Below are 19,749 nucleotides of genomic sequence, written 5' to 3'. Positions count from 1 at the left end.
AGACCCCATACGTTAGCGTTAACGTTGCGTCGTTCACACTGCGCATGCGCCATACGTACGTACTGCGGCGAGCCTTGCGTACGTACGCTCGCTATCGATTTTTGCGAACGTACGTAGCGGTCCCCTGCGTGCCATCTCGTTGCTCTCGTCGCGCACGGGAAAGCGCGAGACTAGCCCAGTTTGAAAAATGGCGGCGGTGAGGCAAACCAGCGGAAGTGCTACGCGCATTGTACGGGTTCGCTTTACCATTGAAGATGACATCAAGCTCCTCAAAGAAGTCAACGCGACGAACCCTTTCGAGCACCCACAAATATGGGTGTCGATAGCCAAGAACGTTGGCCACGCCGTCGAACCCAAAAAAGTGCTTACCGTGCAATCGGTAGAAAAAAAAAAAAAAAAAAGAAAGACAAAACACGCACACAACAGGCACACGGAAACACGCACTTCCGTAACAAAGCCAGGAGAATCGGGGCTTTTTAATTGGCTTGACCGAATACCCGCCTTGGATTGTTTGAAGCAGTTTACAGGAGCATATCTAGATGGCGCTACAAGTCCTTACGTATGCGTTCTTCTTCCGCTGTACTAAAAGTGCGTATTCGACGCGCTCCGTAACGTTCCGTCGACGCAACGTTAACGCTAATGTAGGGGGCTTGCGTTTGCCCCTATACGTATTACTAAAACTCTCTAATATTTCCGTGGATCACGCTTTTTCTTATCGTATCTTCGGAATAAGTGCCACTGCTGAAGCGGACGGGACTTTGCTGTGATCTTAAATGTATGTTTCATCATATAACGAGTACGACGAAATTCGCATGATTCTTTCTTTGCGTTCCATAAGGGCGTGCTTCCATGGATATCTATCGATTTTTAGGATACACTGAAAAGTAACAAACTGTGAACGCACGAGAATGTTGTGCGCCTATTATACTCCGTTCAGCACTAAGCTGAGACTGCGCTGGAAGCTACGTCCTCGTGGAACCAGTCATACGCCTCCCTTTCGCCACGTCATCACGCGCCCGGCCGTACCCGCCAACGCCATCTTTGAGAGGCCTGCGCGGATAACAGTTTGATTATCCGTATCCGATCTTCATCCGCATACTTTGTATCCGTATCCGAACCGCATCCGCACAATGTGGAACCACGTCCGGATTACAATCCAGGCATTCATTGTATATCATAACATCAAGAGTTTGCTTATCTCAGTACAAAGTAATCTTCGGGTCACCATTCAAAGGGGATATTTTATCGTTATCAGTTTCATTGTATTTATATTAAAGCGATTTGCCTTCCCGAGACGCTGCGTGTCGAAGGAAACATGATCTCAGTTATTTGATCGTCCTAAGAGTACACGACACTCTGCCCAAAAGAAGCGCAGAAAAATGATGTATATATTGTTTTGCTTTGTAACACTTATTTTACGCAGACGCATACTTTTGAAACATAAAAGTTAAAAAAAAAGGCATACTAAATTATGACATTTTAGTTCCGTCAAACAATTAAAAAGGACGAGAGGTTCATATTCGTCCGGCTATGGCGCCCTGGCGTCGTGGTGGGACGAACATGAGGTATTAGACTTTTGGGCTAGGACTTTAAGCATACAAAGAAGAAACACACAGGCAGTTTAGGGGCTGCATATATATGCGTGCGCTCTTGATTCCGAAATTTTACAAACGGTGGCGCCGCAGCGTCGCCTTCGCTGTCGAGGCACTTCTTTCGTGTTTGGAATCATGACCACACTACTCTTTGCGGAGAGAGGGGAGGTTTCTTCTACTTTCTTGTGACTTGTACGTTTGAGGTTTTCTTTGCCCGGAAAAAGTTTTCCGCGCTTTCCCTGCCAATGTACTAGCTTTTTCGGGACGATGTATGCCCTGCATTCTATTTTTTTTCTATAGATAGCATTTTTGACGAGATAAAACGCACTAACTGAAGCGATCTTCAGTGAGAACCAAATCTTTTTTAGGATCCCTCTCGTTTCTTCGAAACGCGTTTTGTGGAAATACGTGTCGTGGACAACTTTTCGTGGACATACATTTCATGGACAAACGGTTCGTCGACGCTGTACGTTTTTTGGGCACATTCCCCTGCGACGTTTTGTCGACAACGCATTTTTTCACTAAGCCGCTAAAAGCTAGCGCGCGATTCGCTAAGGCGTGCTTAACCATGTCCCCTTCCCCCCCTGTAATCCAGGCGAGACGCAAAATGTTTGTTACGAAAATAGCAGGGTTGTGTGCGACGAAGCGTCTCAGGTTTTTCGATGAGACGAACACGATAAGCCTTTCTATCAAACGTCGCATGTCGACGAAACGATCTGTAGACGAAACGTCAGTCCACCAACTCAAAGCCACCGGGCAAACATATAGATCCAGATCCGCGGATATCCGCATCCGCAGCCCCTGGCATCCGCATCCGATTCGCAATCCGCCAAAATGTGTCTAATTTTTATCCTCATTCGCCCGTTTAGTGCGGATATCCGCGGATATCCACGGATAATCCGCGGATATGCAGGGCTCTCACCATCTTGAATAACGAAGGCCTCCGAACGATCCACTCTTTCTCCGTGGAGCGTCATCAGAGTCGAATGGCGCCAGCTCAGCAATTGGTTCCGAGCCCGATGCCGAGCGTCCTTCGACGCGTTAATTGGACACGAGGCTCAGCCGAGCACTGACGCAGTACTCGTGTCCAATCAGTGCCTTCGCTCGATCTCACTGTGATGACGTCAACATTCCAGTGCACTCGCTTTTATTATTCTAGATGGTTCTGTACCTACGCGCGGAGAGCCGGATCAGGTGATAAGAAGGAGGCGGCTGACGGGTCCGGCAGACCCGTAGCTTCCAGTGTAGTCTCAGGGGAAACGGAGTATAGAACTATGCACGCGCACTCATCCTTCCACAGATTTCAGGCCAAGAGTTCTGCTCAGAGCTATAGGAGACATGGGCGCGAGAGCGACGCTTCATACAAGCGAACACTCGTACAAACTTAGTACATCTTAAACTGTCAAACCTGTGCACTGAACAGCGTGGTGCGTACCCTCATGAACGGAGCATGTACGCCGCGGAACGTCGACTATATTCCGTTCAAGGAAACGAAATGTATAGCAATTATTTCTTTGTTTCGATGTGGGCTATGTTGGGCCGGCAGCCCAGACACAACAGCTTAGACTAGTGTTTCTGGGCTGAAGGCGAAGAAATCAAGAGAACTAATTTTAAAACGAAGGAACAGATTTCGAAATTGCATCTGGGCCCGTTCGCTCGAAGCACTAACCGTGGCTAAAGTTAGCCGCAGTACCTAGGAGAGGGATTTTGAAGTCACGTGACTGGATCGGTAGGGATGCGGGGAAACATGGCGGCGTCCCAGCGAGTGAGCGCCGCTCGCTCTGGAAATAATATGTCGTTGTAGCTGCAATATCGAGCGCGTTAGTCAGCAACGAATGGTGCAGGAGGCTTTCGCTTTGCCTTACCTCACTTAAACCGCAAAGCATGGGCAATGACATCGCCGCATTTTTTAGATAGTGTTTCGTTTCTGGGCATTCCTAAGCCTAAATGAACGCGATAATTGTCGGCATCGCAACGTCTTTGGAAAGCGGATTGCCTTGACTCAATCGGCCGGGTATTGATAGCACACAAAAGCAGACAGCGTCCCAACAGACTTTCTACTAAATTATCCAAGCATCGCGAGGAGAACGCTGGAAGTGTAATTCTACGGTCCACGCGCGCTGGCCTTCCTCTTATAAAAAATTCGAAGTAAAAAATCATAATAAGGCTTTAACGAACGCGCGTGCAAGGCACAATTTCTTTTATACTTTTTGCTTTAGAACGGTTACTACTGCAGACGCCAGCACGTGCGACGCGTGCAACTACAGTCGTAGCATGCACCTCGGTACTTAGATAATTTATGGCGAATTCCACTGGGCGTTTTGGAGCGCGCCGGGATCAGTCGACCAGATCCGGATTGGAGCACAAGATCCGAACGGGGTCGCGCCGCCTAGGATCCCCAGTGGAACATGACCACTGCTCCGGGATCGGCGGATACCTTCCCACCTTCCCGTCATTCAACTGCCCGGGAAACCCCTTTTCACGGCCGCCGCGGTCGTTTCGAAGACGTCTTCGCTACGCGGTGCTAACACGTGTTCGACGCACTAGTGGCAGGAATGGCTCAGGCGCTTCTAGCAAAGATTGCCGGAATGCCCGTAGCGCGGCAAATACCTTCTCTTCTCCTTCCTGGAAAACGAACTGGCTGTGGAGCCAAGGGGTAAGCAAGCGGCCATTACGAATTCTTCTGATGTCGAGACAATCTAGGAGCCCAGCCCGCGACGTGCTTCGTCTTCTTCTGATGCGAGATGCCCCACGAGAAAAGAAGTCACGTGTGTGCGCCGAGGGCTGGCCCGGCTGGCTTCCGGTTAAATCTGCCGAAATCGTGGGAGCGACTTTTCTCGTGGCGAATTCCACGAGCCGTTTTGAAGATCGCCGGGATCGACTTTTCCGGAGCGAGCCTATTTCACAGGGCGATCGGGATCGAGACGAACGTGTTCCACTGGTCTTTTTGGATTACCTCCCGCTCCAGATCTGGATCTGGATCCGAGAAAAGTCGCTCCCCCGATTTTGGCGGATTCAACCGGAAGCCAGCCGGGTCAGCCCTCGGCGCACACACGTGACTTCCTTTCTCGCGGGCATCTCGCCTGATCACGCCTCAGAAGAAATGGTAATGGCCGCTTGCTTATCCCTTGCCTCGACAGTCGGTTCGTTTTCCAGGAAGGAAAAGAGAAGGTATTTGCCGCGCTACGGGCATTCCGGCAATATTTGCTAGCAGCGCCTGAGCCATTCCTGCCGCTCGTGCGTCGAACACGTGTTAGCGCCGCGATTGCGAAAACGTTGTTGCTTGGAACTTCGAACCAGCCGCTACCAGACACCTGATTCGTTTCAAAAATACCCAGGACGTTTTGGGGCAACGAATCGATCACATAGCAGGCGGTAGACGAGTAGACAGCATTGAAAAATATTTATTCCACCGATTGTTACGAAGGCCGATGGTGTCGGTGTCGTAGTTTTGAAGCACTTAGTGTTTGAACAGCGCAAAGACGACAGGAAGATAGAAGAGAAGAGGACAGGACGAGCACTGTCAGTTCAGGGGGGCTATGTTGCGCTTTTTGCACTCCCATGAGACTAGGGAGAGGGAAGTGACGTCAACGACACAGCAAACACAGATTGGGTGTTGATTTCGTTTTCTTCTGTCAACATCCAATCTGCGTTTGCTGTGTCGTTGACGTCACTTCCCTCTTACAAGTCTCCTGGAAGTGCAAAAAGCGCAACATAGCACCCCAGCTCAACACCACGTTACAAAAGACGGTTTGGTGTACTGCCGGTGCTAACGCAATTTCACAGTAGAAATAGGAATTGCATGAAAGAACCGGACAGAAACACTTTATACGGTGGCGTCAATGCCGAACATATATCAGCGATGTCACTTTCCTCGGTTAGGGCTATCTGCTTTGTCAGCGAATGAAGAACATCTTGATAAAATAAAGAGCGGAAAGTACTCCCCGTGTCAAGTTCTCTAATTACAGTCACTGGTTGATGTCGTACCGTGGTAATTCCCGGCCCTTCGAACGCACTAGCACTTTGTAGAGTAACATTTTCAGCGATTCCGCGCCGCACACGAACGAAGGTAAACAATCAAGATGGCGGAGTGTTCCCCGTGTTGTCCTCGCCGTCAGCGCGGTGTGACAGGGTTGTCGGACAACAAATCGGGCAACACTGTTGCCGGCGGCAGCAACATGTTGCCCCACTGTTGTTGTTGCCGCGATGTGACAGGGTCGCCGGCAACACGACTTCCCCGTGTTGCCGGATAGAGTTGTCCAACTGTCCCCTCAGTGTGACAGGGCCTTTACCCCTTGGCTCGACAGCCGGTTTGTTTTCCAGGAAGGAGAAGAGAAGGTTTTGCCGCGCTACGGGCATTCCGGCAATCTTTGCTAGAAGCTCCTGAGCCATTCCTGCCGCTCGTGCGTCGAACACGTGTTAGCGCCGCGATTGCGAAAACGTCTTCGAAACGACCGCGGCGGCCACGGAAAGAGGATTCCCCGGCAGTTGAATGACATGAAGGCAAATGCCGATCCCAGAGCAGTGGTCATGTTCCACGGGGGATCCATCGCCGGCGCGACCCCGTTCGGATTGTGAGCTCCATTTCGGATCTGGTCAACTGATCCCGGCGCGCTCCAAAACACCCAGTGGAATTCGCCATCGGATCCAGATCGAGATCTGGAGCAGGAGCTAATCCAAAACGACCAGTGAAACATGTCGGTCTCAATCCCGATCGCCCAGTGAAATAGGCTCGCTCCAGAAAAGTCGATCCCGGCGCGCTCCAAAACGACCAGTGGAATTCGCCATTAGAAAAAAGGTCTGTTGCGACGCAGTCTGCTTTTGTGTGCTATCAATAATCCGCTTTCCAAAAACGTTGCCATGCCGACAATTGTCGCGTTCATTTAGGCTTAGGAATGCCCAGAATCGAAAGACGATCTAAAAAATGCGGCGATGTCATTGCCCATGCTTTGCGGTTTATTTAGTGAGGTAAAGCAAAGCGAAAGCCTCCTGCACCATTCGTTGTTGACTAACGCGCCCGATATTGCAGCTACAACGACATATTAGTTCCAAAGCGAGCGGCGCTCACTCACTGGGGCACCGCCATGTTTCCCCGCATCCCTACCGAGCCAGTCACGTGATTTAAAAAAATCTCTCTCCTAGGTACTGCGGCTAACTTTAGCCGCGGTTAGCGTTTCGAGCAAACGGGCCCTGGTGGCGGTCTGTGAAGCTCCGTTGGAATGCCGCGACGTCATGAGTTCCTAAGATGCAGTGCCAGTCCGCGGCATTACGGCTCGCTCATGGAGTTACTTACTCCGCAATGCGACTTGGTGGAAAACGCTAACGCGTTATACTCTGTTCAACCATAGGCTGAGACTGCAAACAAAGCTACAAGCGCGAGCTAGCCCTATAATTCGTTTCACTTTATCTGCGAGCGAAGCCAAAGCTCGAAGCGCGAGACCAGCGCTTTTTGCGCTTCTCCCCGGCTCGCGCGCTCGGGCAAAGCCTGAACGCATGGAGCTTTCGTGCTCGCGCGTCCAGCTCTGCCTTCGCTCGCACATAAGGTGAAACGAAGCATAGCTCCTGGCTTTGAGACATGCATTCCTGGCGCGAACGCTCGTTCGGTGGAAGAACGCTTCAAAGCAGCGACCTCGAGCTCTCGCCCTCGGATATTACTACTACGCGAGATTGTTAAAGCCCCTCTATCCTGGGAAAAGTGGCGCCATTCATTGTTGTGGAAATGCTCGAGACACGTGCCGCGCGCCACTTCTGGGAAGAACAAAGCCTGGCAGATCGCCACGAGACGCGGCCGCTGAAAGTAAAAGCAAATATATTTACTAGGGAGAATACATTTCACTCCGCTCATTTGCATTAGACAGAACGCCTACAGCGCCGAATCCAGCGCTGACAAAAGAACAGTCCACGTCAGCCGAGTTATTTTTTTTTTTTTAGGCAAATATTTTTTTTTTTTATTATCAGTCGCAGACATTTCACGACTACGCGCTACGCTCCGCCGGCGGACGGTGCGTCAGTGCAAGCCAGTGTCTCGAAGTGTCAAACAGCGTCAAATGTGTCGCGTGGTGTTTTCGTTTGATACTTTTTCGAAAAGATGCACACAATGTATCCCGAGTTTCAGCAAACATTAGTTTAGTTTAGGTTTCTAAATTTTGGTTTGAGAAAACGGAAAATATTTTGCCGTTTTGCGTTCAAGACTTTATGGCTCCGTCGTCGAACTGCCAGCCTTTGTGAGCATAGAGGAGGCTATGGGAAGATCATAGCGTCTGAAATCTAGCTGAATGCTGCGCTCTGCCGCCGTAATCTTCCCAAGGGCTGCACGTTGCACGTATCTGGTGCCTCGACGCACCTTGCGCTATTTTAAAACGTGAAGGGGCTTTTGAGATTGTCACGCGTTGACTCCACCAAGCAGCAAGGCTCGCAACTACGGTACCGTTGACCGTGCAAGAACTATTGACGTCATGAGTGCGGTACTCATTGCGCTTCTCGCTGGCCGACTTCGAAGCGAGGCGCAGGGAGCTCGCGCTCACGTCATTTCGTTTCCGTACCCCTTTAAGCTAAGACTAGAAGCTCAGCCTTCAGCGCGAGCTCGCTGGCTTCCGCAGTGCTTTGGTTGCGCGTGCCTGCGCGTTCACGCTTGTGTTAGCTCGCGCTGAAGGCGGAGCTTCTAGTAGTGCCTCTTTGCCACACTACGCGAGTGCACAAAGATGAAGCCAGCTTCGCGTAGCAGCTAGTTTTTCCATGCTCCAACAGATGGCGAGGCATTCCCAGTTATCATCTCGCCACCGAATGGGGACGCTTCCGTCCATTGCTGCTTCCGTCTGCGACGCCCTCGATCTTGTTGTTTTCTTTTTTGCTGCGGATTGTTATCTTACATTGCCCCACTAACTGCAAGCGCCGAGAATTTTGCATTAGCGCGCGTGTTATCGCGTCGTAATTGGCAATTAAGTTTAATTGTTAGCACGAGGCATAGTGGGAAGTGAAAGCACCACGGAACTGGTGTGTCCATTACGCGATATGTTTATAAGTTCATTCTTTTGTTTTCAACAACCTACGTCGATAGAGACCATATGTTAGCTAACCGTCACGTCGAAACTTTGGACATTTATTCAATTATACTTTTGTGTATGATTATGTTTCATGTGTAAAATATTATGGTAGGCTCCCTTAATTATCTTTGTTAGGTTTTCATGTGCCCTCGCACCGCCCCAGTTTCGTCCCGTCCTAAGAAAATAAAATACTGTAATACCCCATCCACACGGCCAGCACAAAATTGGTATCTTCAAGGGAGATCGGTGGCCGAGTGGTCTAGCGCACACTAAAGTGCCTTCATGTGCGCTTTGCTTCGGGTGGAGACATCTGGCCATTTTGTTCCCCACTTTTACATTTATTTTTTATTCAGAAGCGCGTGAAAGAGCGTGTCCTCGCACGCGTCTGTGGCGCTGACTGTGCTATGGCGACATTTTGTTTTCGTCAATTTCTTTGTGTTTTCCCCGTGAGCGCGTGCTGTCGGCATCGGGTACTACAAAGCGTGGCATCACTCTAAACAGAAGGTCATTGAGGCACCCTAGCGCACACCAGCTCGGAACACATGGAGCGAAAGCTAGCGCTGCAGAACCCAGGCCCTTTCGATCTCCACCCCTGCCCGCTTCGATCTGGATGAGCATCGTACCGGCGTGCTGTCGTGTGTCACTACTGCGTGGGTTGTACTATGGTGGCTAAATTGGTCATCCACAGCCAAGTCGCCCGTTTGGGCTGTTACGATTGCTTTATACAAAAGCAAGCGCCACCGTTGACACACACGCGCGTTAGAAAATAGAGGTGCAATGCACGGGGCGCCGGTGGCGCGAGCAGTTCGGCATGCGCCTGGAACACCATCGGACGTGGCCTGTCTCGGTGTTTATTACTACCTCGTAACATGGGCAGACTAAGTTCTAGGCTGTATAAACATACACACACCAACTTTTTTTTTTTTTTACCTTTAAAGGGATATTAAACGGAATTTCGGCGCTTATTTCTTGGTCTATTCGTGTTCCAGAGAGCAGTATTAGAACAGACACACAAATCTCTTATTGAAAAAGACAGAAAAATGAATTTTAAAACGATATAAACGATTAGCAAAGAGTACCTGGTAGGTGTCGCTAAAACCTCGTTTGTAATAAACGAAAACATATCAAGGGGCTTTAGTTTGTAATAGAGTAACTGTATATGCTCCGCTTGCAAGCAGAGCCTATACAGTTACTCTAGTTTGTAATGCCCGTCTAGGAACCTGGACAGGCAGTGACGATACACGTCTCGCCTCCGGCCACCACGAGAGAAGACGGGACGTGGAAACTCGCCTCTTACAGGACTCTCTTTTGTGTGTCCCAGACGTCGTTATTATCCCTCTACAAGATTATGGAAGATTAACCCCTCACTCAAAATTCGTATGAAAGCAGCTTTGGGGTTAGTTGCGGTGGCTTGATCGCCGGCGTGCTTCGGCCGCTTCGGTGGCTGGAACGGCTAGGGCATCCTGACGACGTCACCCTCGCCGGAGCTTTGCTCATCCCGAGACAGACTACGTCACGATTGCGGCGGATGTGGCGTTCTCTCCGCTGACTGCTCTCCGGGCGCTCTCCAGTGTGGGCCGTTTATAACGAAAGATACAGCCATCAGTTTCAAAATACAAACGTGTGATTGTCATTTACGGATATTGTGGATCATATTCAGCCTATTTCTGAACACGACGGGCATATTTCGAATTTTGTTAAAGCATCCCTTTAACATAGGCTCCTTCGCGATCGGCGAATCAGCCCGTGCTCTTGGGTCGCGAGCACTTGCCACGCGCTGAGGATCGCGATCTAATTCGCCGCCGAAAATAAAGGCCCTTTTGCTAAAGGTACTTATTTGAACGTGTGAATGGGGTAGAAGAAATTTTTGTTGCCAGGAGATAGCTGATCGTGTTTGATTTCTGTGCGTTTGCCACACTGAAAGAAATTGATTAAAACTCCAGTTTAATTAATCAATCAATTGATCAATGAAATCAAATCACTTTATTTTGCCACAAATTGTACACTTGTGAAGAGGGCGTTGTGTAATGACAAATTCCAACGCCCCCATCATGGCATGAGGATGAACTGGCACTTTCGATAACAAGAAAGCAGGGCGAAATTTACGTCTGGTGCAAGAATGAACGCGAATCTTCTAAAGTCCGTGACCGAGCGTTGCTTTCTTGGCTCTGCGGTCGGCAATATGACGGGCCGGCCTTTTTTTCGTGCATGTGTTTGGCTTTTTGTGGATTTCCAGGAAAACGTGATGATGTGATAGACTTGGGTTTTTAAAATTTTAGCTTGAGGAATTAACTACCTAAAAAATCAAAACAAACGAACTATTTTTTTGGGCGGTCAGGCGTCTCATTTAGGTAGCTAGGTGTTTATTTTGACCAAAAACCACGAGACTGGAAAACACAAAAAAATGACACTCAGGTTTAAATGTTGAGTTTGGTAAACCCAAAGTAGGACTGGTGCGGGAGTCATAATAAAAAAATAATGCCGAGGTTAAAAATTAACTCACAGCAATAAATGATAAGAATTAATTTTAATACGAATCCAGTGATAAATGCAATGACTGGCCAGACAAAGATTCTGGGTCTGTGGATAGCTTTTGCACATAGTTTAAGCAAAGTTTTCTTTCTCTCTCTTTTTTTTTTTTTTACGACAAGAATAAATTAGGCATCGCCGAACGCTCATTCTCCGCCCAAAGGTAGCATTAGAGGTCACAACCAGATGTCAAAGTTTCAGCCCAATCCGATACCTTATTTAAAAGTTATAAGTGATTTTCTGGAAAGTTCAATGAGAAAATGGCGGCCGACGGAATTTTCGAATACATGGGGCTCTATAGCACCAGAAACCAAAAACGGGCAAAAATGGGCTCCATTTTCCCATTGAAATTTTCAGAAAATCACTTATAACTTTCGAATAAGGTGTCCGTTCGAGATGAAACTTTAATTGGCATCTGGCTGTGACCTAGCGCTACCTTTGGAAGGAGAATGAGCTTTATGGCGATGCGTAGTTTATTTTTGCAGTAAATTGTAAATTGTTTTGTGACATCCTGTACTAGTCTTAATTTGGTGATATATGCGCGCAAGTAGTGGTGTGCATAAATTAAAAAAAATGCAAACAGGTAGAGTTTGACGTTGTATAAAATATAGCGTGAGCACGCACATGGTACGCTGATTTAAAATCAGCATATCATGTGCGTTGAGCGAAAGTTAAGGGTGAACCAAAAGCTGAAGCTTGTATACATATACTGCTCAGGCCGTTATGTTTGAATGCTCATAGTACTTTATTACCCTGAAATTTGGTGTAAGTTGCCTCCTGATTGCTTACAACTGAAAAAAGAAAACATTCTAACTCTGCAGGTTGATAAAAAACTCCACCTGCTGATCCCGCGCCTGTGCCTTTAGTTCGCAGTTTTATCACTAGATGGATGGATAGCTGAATGTATACGATTGAACCTAACCCGTGAACCTAACTGAATCCTTTAATTTTCATGCTAGCATGATGTTACCTGTTCTAAAAGATACAAAAGAAAAACGAAATTTCTCTATGAGCCGATGCCCACTTAAGCCTAATATTAAAAGATACTTAGGTTGCTTTAAAAAAAAACCGCCTAATATCACCTTCTCGTGCAACGCAATAGATTCAAATTAGGGATCGGCATGCGAAATTACAAGTCGCATGACGTCGCGTCCTTGATTAGGGCTATACTGTTTTCCCCTTTGCTATTAGGCTAACAGCCATTATTGGCGAGGCTTTGCAGCAGATCCCGTGTATTTCAACTGTTAGTATTATAGCATACAAAACTTTGCAGCAATTTAGTTGCCAGCTCGCGGATATCTGGCGAAGTAATCTTTGAGGGCGTCGCGACGGGCACTCCAATGCAACGTGGCTTCTGGTTTTTCGTCGCTGTATACCTACTTTTTGACTGCTGCGAAAGATACAAAGATCATCAAAAACATTGCGTGTTTGCAAGCTCGAACTGAGCCGCGAAGGAAATACGCTACAAATGCGCAAATATCCGTGCTGCGTTCGTGCCCTGCAAGCTATTTGGCCCACGTGAAACCCCGCGCCTTTCGTTCGAACAGAAGAAAACCTTTCTTTGTTTACACGCGACGTGTCGTGCCCAGTTACACGACCTGAATGTGCCCCCGCGGAGATACCGGACAAGTCAGAGGGGGCTGCAGCTCCGATCTGAGATTCATCTCCCGTTTCTCCGCTCAAAAAAAGTACCGCTTTGGCGTGGCACGGTGCCTCTTCACATTTCTAACGCTGGCCACCAAAGCAAAAAGAAAGAAAGACGTTTACACTTATTTGTAACGCGAAATTAGAGCGGAGCTCTTGTGGTATTTCAGCGTCAAGTTTCACGGCAGGGGCAGGTTTTCCGTTAAATTTAGCAGGGAAGTTGGGTTTGTGTATAGGTCACGTAACATGAAGTCATGTGACATCATTTTCCCCGCTATATTTAGCGGGAAAACTGAGTTGTTGTTGGGGTCACGTGACGTTCATTTTCCCGCTAAATCTAGCGGAGAAACTGAATTTGTGTATAGGCTACGTGACGCGGTCGTGACGTGATATTTCCCGCTAAATCTACTGGGGAAACAAAATTGGCGTTGAAATCACGTGACGTCAATTTTCCCGCTAAATATAAGGGGCGTGAGGCCCTGAGTGGGAGCAGTTTCTCCGCTAAATTTAGCTGGGAATTGAATTGGTGTATAGGTATTTCCACGTCCCATAATGACACGCGCGGTAACGCCGATGCCGCTACATGCGGGAAAAGGCTACGACTACGTCCGTTCTGACCGGAGCGACCGGAACGACCGCTTTGCGCCACGCGTACACACATCTGCAACAAGCGCAGCGGGTCGTCAGCGACCGCTTCTCCGCTGCCGTCAGCTGTTTCAGAGACGCCTCTAAAAAGAAGGGGACGCGCTGCCACTCACTTGCGTAACACAAAATAGACGGACCGTTTTCTATAACCTCAAGCTTTTTGTTTTTTTTTTTCATTTTTTCAGGATAGGCTTGCAGGGTAGAGTGGATGAAAAAAAAAAGAAAAGAAAAAGATGCTTAACATTAAAAACGAGCGTGTTGGTAAATACATAAACAACCGGAAAGAATAAACACAAAGTTCGGGACGCAAACAGACGATACAACTCGATACAACTCAATGAAAGAGTTGTATCGTCTGTTTGCGTCCCGAACTTTGTGTTTATTCTTTCCGGTTGTTTATGTAAAAAGATGCAGTACGCCATCTTGGACGGTCACGACTTTGCCTATAGTACAAATCTCGCCACACGCTATGTCTACGATTACAAAACACAATGCAATCTTAGCAGCGATATAGGAGGCATTCACTGGACGCCATATTTGAGGTCAATGTTTAGAGCGCATGCTCAGAACGAGCTCACATTAATAGCCTGCTAAGACCAGCAACCTTGATGGTGTTAAACGCACGCTCCAAAAGGACTGCGGAAGATCGCCGTCAGCACGCGCTCAGCAGCAGCGCACACGCATATGGCCGCCAGGGGTATTCACACGAGAGAGAAATCCCGGGGATTTCTCCCCGGCACGCGCGCATCACGAGATGAAAACGCGAGGCTTTTGCACATCGCAAAGCCTGACGTTTTCGTCGTGGGATGCGCGTGCCGGGGAGAAATCCCCGGGATTTCTCCCTCATGTGAATACCCCTCAACGTTGAAATGTGATTTCGTTGCCGTTGCAAGCGTTCAGGATAGACCCTTTCCGGAATTCAGTGCCATCTGGTGACTGAAATGTCAGTTTAACATTTACTGTACTAATGGCGGCAATGAACTGGTGGTCTGCAGTATTTTATGGGGCACAGTCACTTTCGCAAGTCGACAGTAAAGGAGAATGCGCGCTTCACTGTACAGTTCGTTCCCAATCTCTTTCAGTGTCGATGGCGAAAAATATGCAACCAGTCAAAACGAAGCGCCAGCCCACACAGACACTTTGATAAAATTTTATGCAACAAGGGGCTTTGAAGCTGAGTTTGTGCTCTAACAGATTGACTGGGCTAGAGTTAGAAATGAATGCTTACGCAAATCTTGCATCCAATTCCTGGTTCACGTCGCGCTAACGTCAAGAATGTATAAGCCTCGAATCATCTGCTTAGGAGCACCCTCAACTTCTCCCTTCTTCAGTAAACAAAAGGCCGCCATTAGTGTAGCACATATGCCATTTTTTTCAGATGATGATAGTGATCAAAGTTGCCAGACTGAATTCCGGAAAGGGTCTATTGCTAACACTAATCACTTTTCTTGGGCGATGAAAACGCGTCAAAATTCGCATCCTTCATACGGTAGGCACTAGTAATACCTCAAAGTTGATCACACGCTTGGAATGCGCAAAATAAGAAATTCGGACGATGTTCAAGGACACAAATGCTAAGCACCGCTGTATTCGAAGTAAATCAAAGCCGAGGGCACTAGCGTTTCTGCTGTCTTGAGGGTGCCGCCACGACATCGCCGCACGAGTAGATATATCTTACCTTCTAGTACGTGCTGGGACTACCAGGGCTTTGACATCAAGTCCGTTACATCACCGTGTTAGCTGGACATGTATTACTGCTACTACTTCGTCCCACCACATGTCACGCGAGCATACTGCGGCCAATGGCGATGTCCTATAGGGTGACATGGAAAGGACCTCTTCAACAGACCCCATTAAAATGTCAGATGCTTCTCGTCGAAGCTCAAAGAACGTTAACATGTGGCGGTGCAGCCAAACATAGCACAACGTGCAATTTTATAACCGAATACATTTGCTTGGAAGTGATCTTTATATAAAAAGCTGTTCATGTGTTTCATGCTTTAAATAAAATAATAAAATTATCAACTTTACACCGTGTTTTCTTTATTTTTTTTACGCATGTTATTTTGTTGTTTTGAATTCTACCGGAAGAGGACGAGGATGTCTATCTTCGTATAGTGCAATGTTATGAGATAAAATTAGACGGAGTACGTGCTTCTGACAGAGGAGAAAAGTGGAAAACGCTCGGTCGGCTCGGTCTCGTGGCATCCTCCAGTTAGCGTCGAAACTGCGACGATCATCGTCCAAGTTGCCGCCGAAAACAATCGGAAATTACTGCCGGGCGGGTGGCGTATCAAGTCGCTCCGTTCCCGTGTAATGGCCTCTCCCGCTGCCGGGAACGACGAGTCGGTCCTTGGGCAGAAAAGTGGCGGAGCACGTCGGCGTCGCTTAAGGGCGGCGTCGTTACAAAACGTGCCCAGCGCCTTTATCCGCTTTGTACTTTCCAACTCGTGATTGCGCAACTCCCTTCCGGTCGCAAAACTTCAAACGGTGGATAGGCGTTGCCTCTTTTTTGCCAGCTCGTTCTCAGCAGCAGTGCTGAGCCCCTGCAACGTAAAAAAAAAAAAAAAGCAAAAAGAAACGTAAAAAAGTAAGTATTTTTTGCAGTTTGTTTTTGGCAGAAGCTTCCAGGCGTATTCCTAGAATAATGGATTACGAGGAACGCAGTGTTTCGGCACCCGTTCGATTCGAGTGTATGAGTCCTTAGCGATATAAATCTATGGAAATGAAGATTATAATGGATCTTACGCGTTCGTTTGCGTATGTGTGTGTCTGTGTGCGCGCGCGTCAGTTTGAGTTTGCGTTTGTGTGTACGTGTGAGAGTTTGTGCGAATTCATGTGTGTGTGCGCGTGCGTGTTCATTATGTGTGTTGGTGTGCTTGCGTGTGCATGTGCATACATGTGCGTGAGTTTGTGTTTGTGTGTGTGCGCTTGCGCATGTGTGTGTGCTTGAGTTTCTGTGCATGTGGGTGTGTGTGCCCCTTGCCCCCCCCCCCTTATGCCCCTTGCCCCCTCTTTTGAACCCACTGGGGGGGGGGGGGGATTCCCCTCCTTCCCGTCCTCCTGTTTCGACGACCCTGCTTAGAGGTGTTTCAACTGAGCGATGACGAGGAACAGCACAGCGTGCAATTTTCGCAATAATGGTTCTAAGAGATTCTGGAAAGAAAACGGTTCGCGTTCCATGAACTCAAGAGCGGCCATGACAGACTTTCAAGCGAGAGGCTCGTGCCAGGGCTTGTTGTATGCAGGCCCGTTCAGTGACGTGCTTTTATAGTTCATACATTTGACGTCAGGGTCAAGATTATCAGTTGTGAACAACGAACTCGATGGTGCGCTTTTGAATCGACGGTGACAAGTTTGATTGTGTGCGATGGAAGCTTGGTGTCATCGCGTTCTCAAAACATCACCATCAATATTGACAACTTGACATATTACTCTTATCCCCGTTATGAAAGCAGTATTAATCCCGGTTTGGCTAATCTTTGAAAGCCTACCATAAAATGATTTTATCCCTGGGATGGGTGGGGACAAGTGCTCGGAAGCGAAATCCGTACGAAAGTGAACAATGCTACTCGGCTGGTTGTGAACTAGCCTTTGGTCAAATTCAAAAGGCCGAGATAAATAAAAGGAACGACAAGGACGCTTTTTAGTAAATTCTGGTTTATCAGCGGAAATAAAAAGGATATCAGACTATCAACTTCGACGGTGTTGATTTTAGAATGCAATTACCCAAGCCTCCGTCGTGCTTCTTAGAGACCATCAAACATGTCGGTAGCGGCTGATAACCTTTGTCGTGACGTCACACGTATGAGCCTCGGCTATCTCCGCGCACTCTCCTGTGCTGCTCTTGTTCGGTGCCTAGGGAGTGGTAGAGATTTTTCGCCCCTTCATTGAAAAGCGTCACGAAAATACACGGATCTGTGGGTTCATGAGAAAAGACAACTTCGCGGTAATCTTTCGGCTCCTTCCCCCACTATGTCATAACACAAAGAATATTTGTGTTGACGAGTTTAGCGATCCTGGACTGTTAAGGCCGGTTCACACCAGAGCTGGCCAAATTACTCATATTTTGTAATTAAATTACATTACTAATTACTTTGCTGAAAATTGCTGAAATGTAATTAAATTACATTACAAATTACCACAGCCAGAAAGTAATTAATTACCATTACAAATTACTTTTAAAAGTAATGACATTACTTTCGCATTACTTTTGTATACTTTTAAATATAAAGGAGCTATTGATAACTTCCTTTTACAGATAACTTTATTTACATTATTTACACAGTTCATGGCACACAGCTAGAACTCTCTGTTGTATGTTTACCGATGGACAGAGGAACGCACGCGTCTGATCCGTTTGCCACCCCAACCAGGACAACTATTTTTGGGGATGACTGAGGACCCTACGCGGATTATCTCTGGGAGGGGGGAGAACGATTGTCATTGTTCGCAAAATCGCGTCGTGGGCAGTTCCACCAGGGGCCTTAGTTCGACCTACTTCCCCTCCTTCGTTTCCCGAGAATGTCGAGCAGAAAAAGCTCGAATGGAAGGCACTTACCAGCCCTATTTCTCACAGTGGACGGTAACACAGAGAGGGTACGCAGTATGCATCAGAAAAAGTAAGCGGAAACTTTTAAGAGGGGCCAGAAAACGTCGAATGCAAAACTGCAAAACATAGGTAGAGAATCGCGCTGAGCGGGTTTTCACAGTTCAAGAGAGTGGCAGAAAATGTCTAGCTGATAGCGGGCGCGAGAGTCGCACCAGCCGCATTAGCATCAGCAACATAGCGGAGGCCAAAGAGCGTTTTTTGGAAAGGTGTAGAGGAAAAAGAAAAAGTAAAATAAAAAGAAAAGCGCTCTTGTGTATTGTGGACACAAAAAATATGCCTGGTGCGAAAAAGTAATTAGGTAATTTAATTACAATTACCGTCGCTGGAGTAATTCATTACATTACTAAATTACCTGCTACAAAAAGTAATGAATTACATTACTAATTACTGGAACAAGTAATTAAATTACTGTAATTTCATTACAGTAATTGCATTACTGCCAGCTCTGGTCACACATACAGCGGAGCGCTAAGTTAGCGCCACGTGAGCGCTCCAAGGAGCGCTCATGTGGCGCTCCTTGGAGGTCTCTGACGTCATTTTGGTTGCGTGTGCTCGCGCACACCGGCAGCTGCTGGCTCGTGGAAAGAACGTGCGCCACTTATTATGGACATTAAATTCTTTGGCCTTTAACCCGTCTGCAGCAAATGATGAACAAAGAGCGACACCACCGTTTTGGGGGAAAAAAACTGATCGCCATCCAGAACTTCGGGGAGCTTATACTACCCAGATCAGCATGAAAAAGACCTTCTTTTCTAAAGTGTATATTATCGACAGATATGTCTTTTTTCCCCGGACACCTATACGTCGCCCGTCACATTATGACTCCCATGTCCCGATGTGCGCAGTCCAACACATGCCCATCGTTTCTGTCCAACACAATTTAGACTACAGCCACTTTACTCGCGCACCAGGTTGCAGCCGCCATTAGCTGACCGTCTCTTGTCTTACGGAGATAGCGAGTCGCTGAAACGGGCGTTGACAAGCCTCCACGAAGGCCAATGCTGGGGACGAGGACACGGTACAATCTAAAATGGCAATAACCTGGACTGCTATGACCACGATGAAGGGAAGTGAACGGAATAAGAGGAAACATAAACTGTATAGATCGCGGTTATGGCGGCGCCCAGTTTCTGCGAAGCGTCTATATGGTTACTGACAGCCACAAGAACCGCAGTCCTGGACATCTCAATATCGCTCCGCGGCCCATAATATTGCCGCATCAGCCTATCACCTATACTTGTCGTCACATAAAAAAAAAAAAAAGACTTCTGCGCATTATTTGTGCGTTGCGCGAAGTAGTTTTTAGAAGATTAGGTTATCGAAGTAAGAAACGATGCTTTTGGCGTTTGAAACGTGTACCTCTTCAGAAGATAATATAAAAACGATCTAAGATCCACTTACGTATATCTTAATTCAACGCAAAAAAAAGGAAAATTAAAAACATTCCGCAAAAAAACTGACTTTTTTTTTCTTTTTTTTTTTACTATGCTTTTTGTGCTGAATGCGAGATATAGCATCACGTGGCAAAATGTGTAACAAGCCACGTCCTGCGTTTCTTAAATTCACGGGGACTACAGTTCTTCTTTATTTATTTAACGTTTTGATAAGATAGTAAGCTTTGTTTTCGTTCCTTAGTAATACTTTTTTTTAACATGTGAATATGAACCAGTTCAAACTCTCACAA

At 47.4% G+C, this 19,749-nt stretch overlaps 1 protein-coding gene across 2 annotated transcripts in view; it reads left to right on the top strand.

Annotated features, from left to right (window-relative positions):
• LOC8039313 (ras-related protein Rab-8A) overlaps positions 1-19,749 on the top strand; it is a 180,136-nt gene that overhangs the window by 29,448 nt on the left and 130,939 nt on the right. The window lies entirely within an intron of this gene.

Source organism: Ixodes scapularis, unplaced genomic scaffold (assembly GCF_016920785.2).
Source record: "Ixodes scapularis isolate PalLabHiFi unplaced genomic scaffold, ASM1692078v2 PGA_scaffold0__279_contigs__length_252992795, whole genome shotgun sequence".
NCBI classification, from domain to species: domain Eukaryota; kingdom Metazoa; phylum Arthropoda; class Arachnida; order Ixodida; family Ixodidae; genus Ixodes; species Ixodes scapularis.
The sequence above is the reverse complement of the archived record's forward strand: the minus strand, read 5'-3'. Positions and strand labels throughout refer to the sequence as shown.